This window comes from Mesocricetus auratus, unplaced genomic scaffold, assembly GCF_017639785.1.
Source record: "Mesocricetus auratus isolate SY011 unplaced genomic scaffold, BCM_Maur_2.0 Super-Scaffold_6730, whole genome shotgun sequence".
NCBI classification, from domain to species: domain Eukaryota; kingdom Metazoa; phylum Chordata; class Mammalia; order Rodentia; family Cricetidae; genus Mesocricetus; species Mesocricetus auratus.
This window is the reverse complement of record NW_024429184.1, coordinates 98,853,410-98,864,154: the sequence shown is the minus strand read 5'-3', so window position 1 is coordinate 98,864,154 and position 10,745 is coordinate 98,853,410. Positions and strand designations below refer to the sequence as shown.

Below are 10,745 nucleotides of genomic sequence, written 5' to 3'. Positions count from 1 at the left end.
ACATTTTCACTTCGTTTCAGTTTGAATTCATTCAACACAATCTGGAGTTCTGATTATCGGTGAAGAAGATAAACTCGCACGCCCGGGGAACTTGGAGGCTTTTCTGGAAAGAGCTTCTGTTACTCGAGGAAGAGAAGCCTCGAAGGAGAAGGTGCTCTGGCTGCCTGTCTTTGAGAATGGGACCATCGGCTGCTTTCCTGTGTGTTTGGAAGTTAGCAGAATTAGGAAACTACTGCCTAACTACTAGGAAACTTTGTATGGTCCTGGGGTTGTTGGGATGCTGTGGAGTTCTTCAGTCTGGAGGGGGAAAGTGGGAGGCGGAGCCGGCGTGTTTCAGGTCTATCCCCGGGTCTCCCGGGCCTCCTGGGTGGTCGGCAGAGGGAGCTATTCCCCAAGAAATCGCCGCGCACGGGGACCAGGAGGCGACCCGCTGGGAGTTCAGAGATGGGGGAATCTGTCCTTCCGCCCGCACCTCAAGGCTGGCGGGTCAACCTCCAATCGCCTCCTCCCTCCCCACCTTCCCAGTGTCTTAGCTGTGGCTCCACGCACCGTGGCTTGGCCTGGTCCCCATCCCTTCTCGGTCCACTTTTGCGCTCCCTCACACGGGGGGCGCGCTGTCCCGTCCACTTGGCGGGCACTGACTTTGTACCTCAGATTCTTAAAGGAGGTCTAGATTTCTGCTCCTGGGGTACTTTGACGAGGGGTTAACACTGGCACCGTACCGGGCATCGCACGCCACTGCCACTATTACTTGTTTCAAGTCCCGTGGTGACTCCAAGTTTGCCAACTTCAAGACTGGGTCTCTGAAGGGCTTCCAGGAGTCCAGCCAGAAGGAGACTACAGGTTTGGAGGGACTGCGAGCGAGTGACACCCCCTCCCCCCGCGCCGCCTCCCCAGAGGCCACTGTCCCAGAGGCAGCAGCTGCAGCAGCGGCAACTGCTGGCATCCCATCCCGGCTCCGGTTACTGTCTTCCTCCTCCAGCATCTCCAGCCAGACAGGGAAAAGCTTGTTCAAGTTTGCAGCAGGACATGGTCCCTGTGTGAATCTGGGGCTCCAGGACCGGTCTCCTTCCCGGGGCCCCATCTTCCGAGCCTAACCAAGAGCTGCAAACATCGCTTTCTCCTGGGACTCTGCTTGGAGGCCAGTGGCGCTGTGGGGAACAGATTTTGAATCTGGGCTGGAGTGGGTGAAGACCGGAGGAAAGCAGGCTGCCTTGCCAATCACAGCATCATCTCAAAACCCGGTAAGAGTTATGCAAACTCAACTATGGAGGGCATTGGGCTTGGCGTCTGCTGGGGCCTTTTGGGGGGCACGTTTCCCCTTAGCCAGGGTACCTTGGTGCAACGAAAGCCGGACTCTGATGGCTTGCCTGCTTCCCAGGGGTTTATTGTGGTTGTTTGTGTTTGGTTTTGTTAGCTGAGTCTGCAGGGAATTCCAGGGAATATCTCTTCTTTATGCATTTTATTTTGGGTGTTTTGCGCCTCTGTGTTGCTTTGCCTGTGTTTGCTCCATGCTGATCGTGACATCGGTGTGAACAGGGAGATTTAGGGGACATCTGAGAATGAGATGCAGCTTCGGCCGGGCCTTCCTCTGAGGTCTGCCTAGTACAATTCTGGGATCCTAACTTGTTTCCTAAACTTTTCTTTCTCTAGTACTTGATATTCAGATTGTGTTTGCGGGCTGGGGCTCTCTTCCTGCCTTCAGGGGTGTCAGAGTCCAGGGAAGTTCACAGAACTTAGGGTCCTTGTCACAATGCTCGGGTCCTTGGAGAGCACTGAAAGCTACAGTTCTTCCAGCCACACTTATTTATTTGAGGGAAATGTGCCCCCGTCGGTCATTTTCTTTTAAATCTCTTCACTCTAGGACGTTCACACACCCAGTTTGGAACTTTTTTTGTCTTATTTTTTTCTTTTTGGAAGTATTTTCCTGAATGATCCTTCTGAATAAAAGAAACAGGGGAAGCGTATCTGCTGTTTCTTTCCCACATAACCTCACACAAATCCCCGCATTTCTAAAGGAGACAGTGAAAGCCTGGAATTTTCTTGGCCTGAATGAGGCATCATTTCTGCTATTGGACAACAATAGCCATGCTGTGCCGAGGCAGAGAATGGCATCCTTGGTTTCTTTATGCTAGGTCTTACTCTGTATATAGTATTCTCAAATAAAACCTTTCATTCCTGTGCATTACGGGTAAAAAGAGCAGGCCACATGACATTATCCAGAAATGCTCTCAGCCTGACTGGCATGCTCCAAGGAGTCAGCTTACCTGGTGCTTTGGTTTTGCTTACAAGGCCAAGGAATTCCTTTAGTAAACTAGGGTGATCCAGGTTCAAGGCCCCATTCTGATACTTTGCAGTTGTGTGGTTTGGTGTAGCTTACTAATACACCTTTATGTAGGTCTATAATATCAGGGCACAATAATAGTGCTTATTCTAGAGATAAAGGAGTTAGTGCATGGGAAGTTCCACACAGAGGAGGGGCTAGTTATTACTATTATCATCTTGTTGTTGAGTCAGCATTAATGGTTGCGTTGTTTTCATTGTCCTCTTTGTTAGCTATCAGCAAGTGTTAGTTGATACTGCTATTGAGGACTTTGATGACTGATCTCATCTTCAGGCTTCACCACTGCCTAGGGTATGATGGTTTGCTCAGCTTAGTTCACGAATGTCTTGGCAGTGTTTTCTGTTTGGCACTTTCAGTAGAAAGGAAGGTGTGTGTGGTGGGGCTGGGTTCTGAAAAGCTGGTTCATGATTGGATGCCACAGGGTGTGCAAAGTGACAGCCTGTAACTTCCTTAGAAACCTTTTGCATTGGCATAGTTTCTTTATCCTACTTTTTAGAGGCCAATCATTCATTAAGTAGACATTTATGAAGCATCTACTACATTTCAATGGGGTTTACACTAATTTCTCTGGCTTTACTTTCAAAATGAGTATGTGTAGTTGCTTGATGATCCTCTCTGCCCTACTTCATTTTAAGTATGCCAACCCTGTCTTCATGGGGCAGTAGCCCTATATAAAGCAAATCCCAAACACTGTAGCCACAAATCCCAACTCCTGATTAAGGACACACGCAAGCTCATAACACTGAGAATTTCAACAAAGTTTTCAGTGTGACCTCAGACAGGCTGCTTCTCTCTTTTGACATCAGTTTTATGGTGTATGAGTTTGGATGTGGAGGGGAGGGGAAGGGAAACAGCCTTGGCCTTCCTTGTGGTTCGAAAAGCCCTTATATGAGTTACTTTACTTCATTGCTGGCTGTGTTTGACCCCCTTTTTCCATTTTTAGCATTTGTTTGGGGTGCATAATAATGATAATAGGAAAGGGAAATACATTAAGTCTGCTTGTATTCCATCAGCTACCTTCAGACTTGGGTACATCAGAAGCATGGAGGAAATTTGTTTAAAAACATTAGATTCTTTTTTACCATGAAAAATTACCAAGACTTGACCATTTATTTTTTATCTAAACAAATTACAGTTTCTTATGGTTCCTATTGTGTGTAACCTCGGTCCCTCCCTGACTCATGAAGTCTTGGGTGAAGTCGACCACATCTATAAAATTCGAGGTGATGCCAGGGCCACTTGTTCATTGTATAGCAGTGGGTTCTGCCTCTTCAGACTGTTGCTTCAGTCTGACGAGACATTTCTAAAATACAAATCTGATCACGTGATGCCATTGCTTAAGTGCTTGGCAGATCACTAGGTGGGGACGGACCATCAGCATCTTGTATGCGCTTGTTGAAAATGCAGTCCCCACATCAGGGTTGGAGGAGTACCAAGTTCTCGCACAAAGCCCCAGCCAGCCTCATTACTGTCCTCCAAAGACCACTCTGCACCCTCTCCTGTGCTGTTCTCCTCTCCTGCTTCCCAGCCCTCCAGTCCCTGAGGATCTCATTATGTCCCCAAATACACGGCACCCATTCCTTTCTTCATGGCCTCACTGTGTGGATGGTTCTTTCTGTTAGAAATGTCTGTAGCCTTCTTTTCTGTGTAAGCAGCTGCCTGTTATCCATTTATCTTTGACGATGCAGCTCAAGTCAGACTTCCCCTCTGATCTTTCTGTTTCCCATGAGCAGTTCGTATCACGTGAGTTGCCATTCATCTCTGTGGACATCTTTTTGGTTTCCTTGTTATCTGAATGATGTTCCCAGCAGGTTGGTGAGTTCATCATTCCTTGATGAACTACCTTACTCAGGTGACTGGAGTATAGAAGTTACATAATAAATGCCCCCACAAAAGTGTGGGAGAAGAATGAATGAATGAATGGACACCAGCTGGTGGTTTCCTGTGGCACAAATGCTAGTGCTCATTCTTACGTATCTGTTAAGAGTGGTGCAGAAGTCAGCCCAGAATTTACTACTTGCCTATATGATCTACAAAGTAATAGGGAAGAAAACACTCTATTCCAGTGCTTCTCAAGCTTCCTAAGGTTGCCACCCTTTAAAACAGTTCCTCATGTTGCGGTGACCCCACCATAAAATTATTTCATTGCTACTTCCTATCTGCAATTTTGCTGCTGTTAGGAATCGTTGTATAAATATTTGAGATGCAGAATATCTGATATGCAACCCCCAAAGGGATCACGTCCCATAGGTTGAGAACTACTGCTCTAGACTGTCCTAAGTGGGCTCACAAAACACCACATAATACTAAATTCATGCTTACACGCTCAACCCCACAGTAGGTGCTATGTGTGACAGCGAGATACAATGAGACTTTGGGATGATTTTGCTTGTGATCAGCAGTGTCCTGGTGCCTCATACTTTTCAGTGTATAAGGCACCCTGGCATATGTGTGATAACTGCTTCAGTACTGTCTTTCTTAGTTGCCCACAAGGACACATTCCTGAAAGAGGATAAACTCCAGGGCCGGGGCTGTGGGATATGAGGGATGCGGGCTGCAAAACGCCGTAACTCTCTGCTTCTACTTTGTTGATCAGACACAGCATCCAGTGTGTCCTCCTCTCCTGAAGTCTCCTTTTCTCAAACACCATTTGCTTTGATTATTTGCTCCTCGTGTAGAGCAAAAGTTAGCCCATTCAAGGTCAATTAACATCCGAGTCTGTTGAAAGCTTTGCATGCTTTAGCATCTGTAATAACTTCCGCCTCTGTCTCACATTAAGTTTATGTGAAAAATTCTTAGTATTGCTAGGAGAGTTTTTAGTTTTCCTGTTTCCACTCATTTTGTAAAGAGCGAATTATGCAAATGGGAGCCACTTCAACAAAGCTGAACCTATTGTCTCATGGCAATCCCACATAAAGCAGATATAGAGGGAGTCTACTTATGGGTGGGAGTTAGCAGTCCTGATGAGTGAGCACAGACACCTGGGGCTGTCGGACTGGGAACACAGCAGTCGCATGCATTGCTGGACTCCCCTGCTCTCAAGAACATGAACCCTGTATTTACTTAAGATTATTGACATAAGACTCACTGAGTCCTAGGGACTCACCATTCACAATTCTTCCCCTCCCCCAAATGACCTGTTTCTTTCTTAGTACACTCCTGCCTCACGTCTTGCCTGGACTTCTGTCCATCTGCACTACCTCACTTACTCATCCATCCATTCTCCAAATCTGAAATTTTCTCTTTATCTCTTGTTCTTACGCAACTGTGAAGGTCAATCTCACTTCGACCATTCTTACAGCTTTTTAACATAGTTCTTGTGAAGGGTTCGTTCAGGGAGCTTAAAGGGTTGCACAGGAAAGCACAATATCCACACCAGTGGTGTTGTATTTTATTGAACGTTATGTGCACAATTGTCAGTGCCATGAGGCTGTTCTTTGATGACAGATGCCATGCCCCGAGCCAGTCTGGAGAGCGACTGTGACACTACATTCTGCAGTTAGCACTATTAATGTCTATTGATTTCCCCCATTTCATTTTTAATGATTTATTCTTCCAGATAAAGAAACTATGGAAAGCATTCTAACCACCTCGATTTCCTCCCCAGAGAGCAATAAATCATCCACCCCCCTCATAAGACAAGGGAAATAGAATTTCTGTGTGGAGCGCCTCATCTTCCTAGGTGCATGTGCAGGACATTAGCATTTGTTAAAACCATCAGATCTTTGGGAGCCAGGAGGTCTCATTGTGGGGGTGGCCAAACACTGTGTTGTTAATATCATGTCCATCTCAGATGAACTGTGCAGACATGGCTAGCTCCAAAAAACAGCTGCAGGTGGTAGCTCCTATAATGGGTCTTTAACAAATCTTCTACATGCTTTTCTGCCTTTTTTTCCCCTTGAGACAGGGTCTCATGTAGCTCAGACTGACATCAGGCATGTACCACCATGTGTAGATGTTTTTCTTTTTCTTTTTTTTTAATTCAGAAACAGTCATTTTACATATCATCCCCCTTCCCTCTCCCTGTCATCCTCCTATATCCCCTGCTAACTCCCCAACCCACCCCCCGCCCGCTCCCCAAGGATGGTGAGGCCCTCCATGGGGGATCATTAAAGCCTATCACATCATTTGGGGGAGGGCCTAGGCCCTCCTCTCTGTATCTGGGCTGAAATAGCATCCATATGTAGATTTTTAAAAAATGAAATCTACCTAAGGTCACATCCACAGTTATTGTATTTTATTTATTTTTATTTTTTTATTATTTTTTGGTTTTTCAAGACAGGGTTTCTCTGTGGCTTTGGAGGCTGTCCTGGAACTAGCTCTTGTAGACCAGGCTGGTCTCAAACTCACAGAGATCTGCCTGCCTCTGTCTCCGGAGTGCTGGGATTAAAGGTGTGTGCCACTGCCACCTGGCCCATATGTAGATTAAAAAAAACACTTTATTGTATATGAGGAATTGATGACAAGACTTGATTTTGGTTTTTATGATTAGTTCGTTTGAGTTTTTTTCCTTCATCATATATTTATTAGGTGTACAGCATGAAATGATAAACATTACAGTTGGAAAGAAAGAGTTGATACTTTAAAAAAATGGTGTGTGTGTGTGTGTGTGTGTGTGTGTGTGTGTGTGTGTGTGTGTATCCAGCCAGGTAAAGCTGGGTGTAGTCAGGGTCAAACAGCAGGTCTGAGAGTGGTTCCGGGCTCATGCCAAGAAGAGGGCTGTGTGTACCCATGGGGAATGTTCTGCTAAGAGAGGATTTATATAGAGGAAACACAGCAGGCAGGGCAATAGGCTCTGCAAACACATGGCAGTGGGAGCAGGGATGAACCATTTCAAAGGATCTGCGAATCATTTTTATGACAGCTATTTATGGTGTCACAGGACTGGTTTTTGTCTGTCCCTCACAATGCTGAGTTTTAGAGGAATCTTTCACATTTTATTGCTATTATCTTGTTATAGAGACCAGATGTGGGCACCCTCTGAGATCCAAATAAAAGTTGGCTTAGAAGATGCCCTTGTTCATGAGAAAGCATTCCTGAAGAGCTTTTACTTTTCCACCTGGAGGGATTTCACAGGAAGGGGATGCTGTTACTAGTGTCATCTGGGGTGGTATTTAGATTTACTCCTGATTGGTTTAAAGAGTATTTTGCCACATGATAGTTCTGCCTCAGCCTGAAGCTACTTACCTAAACATGAGCGTTTCTCTGGGCAGTAAAAGGCTTTGAGAGATTGACTTTTAAGGTTTGGGATTACGATAAAAGTTCATATTTTAATATTTACAAAATGTTAAAGATAATCTTTGTCAAAATTTTTGAGGGGTTGGCAAGATGTATTCCCACCAAGCAAATATACAAACCTGCACACAAACTAAAATAAAATTAAATAGAAGTTTTAAATTTTTTGTGTGTGTATAGCTGGAGAGCAAATCCAATGTGTGTATTATGCATGCTAGATTGTCACTCTGACTCTGGGCTTCACTCCACTCCAACATGCTTGTGTTGTTGTTGGTGATAGTGGTTGGAATGGTTCTTTGGTTCATTCTGTCACCGAAAGCTGTCCTGGTCTGTCACTTTCTGATGATCTCAGCCTCCATGGCCTGTTCTAGCACTCTCTTCTCCTCCTGTCTCTTTCTCTAAAATTCCCATTATCTTCTGGATGGCTTTTAGTGTCTTAAGTGCCCCACCCCATGTTCTTTGGTACCCCTCATCTTTGCATCTTTTGCTTTCTATACTGAGGTTTACAGTCTTGGCACAGCATTCAATCTAAAGCCCTGTCAGTATCCTCTTGCCTTTACTTCATCCCTTAAACAGATAAACAAATGCCATTGGTGAGGTTGGAAATGCCTGGCACTCTATTTGGCCCATGTTCCTAAGCTTCAGAGGCTTGAGAACAAACTGCAGAGCTGATGGCTCTCTGGGTTTCAATTTAGCAGGTGTGCTGGACCTGGGAATGTGCATTCTCAGCAAGGCAGGACAATGCAGATGGCCTAGGGTTTTGCACTAGAATTCTTGTTTGGGGTTACAGTGCCCCATTCAAATAGCATGCTAGTCTTTTTTTTTTCTTTTCGATTTTTAATTTTGGTGATGGCGGTGTGGGTCACAGAGAATAGTTGGTCTGTGAGAAGCTGTGCCTTTCCTCCCTACTTGGAGGAACAATGGCTGTAATACAACACTGTTCATGTGACAACCAGAGAAAGGCACCCATTGTTTTAGGGTTGGCTGATATTCCTCTAGGCTCTGGCTTGCTGTCCGATTAAGCTTGGTAGTCCCGAGGAGGCAGACACATTTAAGTCAGAGAGACAAAGGAAAGAGGTCAAGGCCTTCCACAGTTAAACTACTTGCAGCAATGTGTCAGAGGTAGGGTTTGGGGAGGGAAAATGTAATTCTGGGGAAGACTCATTCATTCATTCATCTGCTGTTTGAAGCTGCAGACACAGCACAAGGAAAACATAGAGTTGGAACTCCAGTGTGTTTTTGACCAAGAAAGAATTGTTTTCTACCATTGTCTCACTGACTTATAGAATTTTACTATTTAGTTTAGAAGCCAAAGAGATCTACCTCCTTGAGAGGCAAAGACATTTTTAGCTTCTTTCTCCACGTTCATCAAGGGCAGACATCTGGGCTAGGGGTTGATAGAATTCTTGCCTAGAAAGAACAAAGACCTGGGCTCAGTCCTCCTCATCACAAACACTGAGCATGGTGACACAGGTCTGTAGTCCCTGCACTCAGGAGGTAGAGTCAGGGGCATCAGGAGTTCAAGGTCATCTTCAGTTCCACAGTGAGTTCCACGCCAGCCTGGGGTTGTTTATCAAACACCACCTCTACCACCTCCCCAAGTGTCAGATCTCAAAACTTCCCTGGATTATGGTCTAATGTTTTAGAGGAAAATTCTTGGATAATCATCATTATTATATCTGAAGTGTTAATAATTACCACTGAAATTTGTATTTAATACAGACCTTGCATTTGAGAGTTACATTTTGAGTTCAAAATGTAATTAAATCCATCAGAAAGTTACCAATATATCAATATATCTGGGAAGTTATCTAGATCCCTCACTCCCAATATAGGAGTCCCATGCTGCATAGAAAGGGTTACAAACTTACTGTAAAGATCAAATTGTGAGATCAACAGCCGGACACATTCTTTAGGACAGAAGAGGATACAAATTCAAGGTCACATCTTTGCAAAGGTCGCAGACTTTCCAACAGCGTTGTTCTTTTAGCCTGATTACCCCCTTTACGAAAAGTATGTCATTCATCCGGACTTTGCCTCTGGGTTCCTTTCGAAAGGACACTCTGTCCCTAGTTCCTGTGCATATTTGTGGGTAGCTATTCTTCTTGAGTCTTTCTTAATTTTTTCCTTTTCAATTAGGCAAAGAATATAGACATGGGGGAAGGGGAAGGAGGGAAGTCTTGCTGAATGTAATGGGTTCCAGAGAGCACATTTGTATGGAGTGCTCAGGCGACTGGTGCCTTGGGCCAGTAGGAATCCTTCCTCCTCTAAGATGAGAGTTTTCCTGGCTGGGAGCATTTGTCTTAAGTGCAGTCATCCCCGGGAGAGGGCAATACATGACTTACTTCAAATCACTTAGGGCTCCTCATGAAGTCTTTATTTGGGCCTTGATTATAGGTTATCATTGCAAATCCATTAGAGAAGAAGAGACAAGTGGGTTGTAGGGAGGCAAGTGTCTTTATTTTCATTAGCTTTCTACTCTCCTCTCTCCTATAGTTTGTTTATCCTGCACTAAGTGAGACTTTGGTTCTGCCAGTGATATGTGTGCCTTTAATGCAGACACGGTGAAGGGGAAACACAAAAGAGCAAAATGATCATGTTAAACACTAGCCCAATAAGTTAATTAATTTTCAATTCATTGTCATTAGGCCGGCTCTTTGACTCTGTTTGTGTGAGGTAGGGAGAGGCTCTCTCCTCAGTGCTTAGAGGGAAGACTACTGTATTATACTTGATGTTTTGTGAAGTTGAAGTGTTTGTTAAAAACAATAGGGACATTGTATGCTGTCTCTTTGTTGTTGTTTGTTAGACATGGTCTTTTGTTAGCAATTCATTTTGTTGTTGTCCATGTCGCATGTGGCACATTCTTGTGCTATTGAGACTTGGTTTTCTATCAGAGTCAATGTTTTGTCCACTGAGGCCTTGGGCTCAGTCAGTGGCTGCTTACATGGGCCTGTTCCATTTGCCAAAATTCCTTGAGTAGTTAAATTTTGATGTGCTTGTCCCTTTTGGGATGCATTTTTCTATACTCGATGAAAGGTTAAACAATCAGAGTCCCATATCCCTAGCAGTGATAGGAAAATGTAAACCCTGGGAATCCATAATATGGATCATAGTATGGATCTGGAGGAGTTGGGTAGGTAGAATTTTACTGTCTGGGAGTTAAAGA

The 10,745-nt window shown here is 44.6% G+C and overlaps 1 protein-coding gene across 1 annotated transcript in view; it reads left to right on the top strand.

Moving 5' to 3' along the window:
• The first annotated feature begins 484 nt into the window (after positions 1-484).
• The window catches only part of Megf10 (multiple EGF like domains 10), a 149,424-nt gene continuing 139,163 nt past the window's right edge, over positions 485-10,745 (top strand). The window contains exon 1 of the mRNA XM_040741797.1: positions 485-1,244. The gene's annotated coding sequence lies outside the window, so the exon portion shown is untranslated. The remainder of the gene's footprint in view (positions 1,245-10,745) is intronic.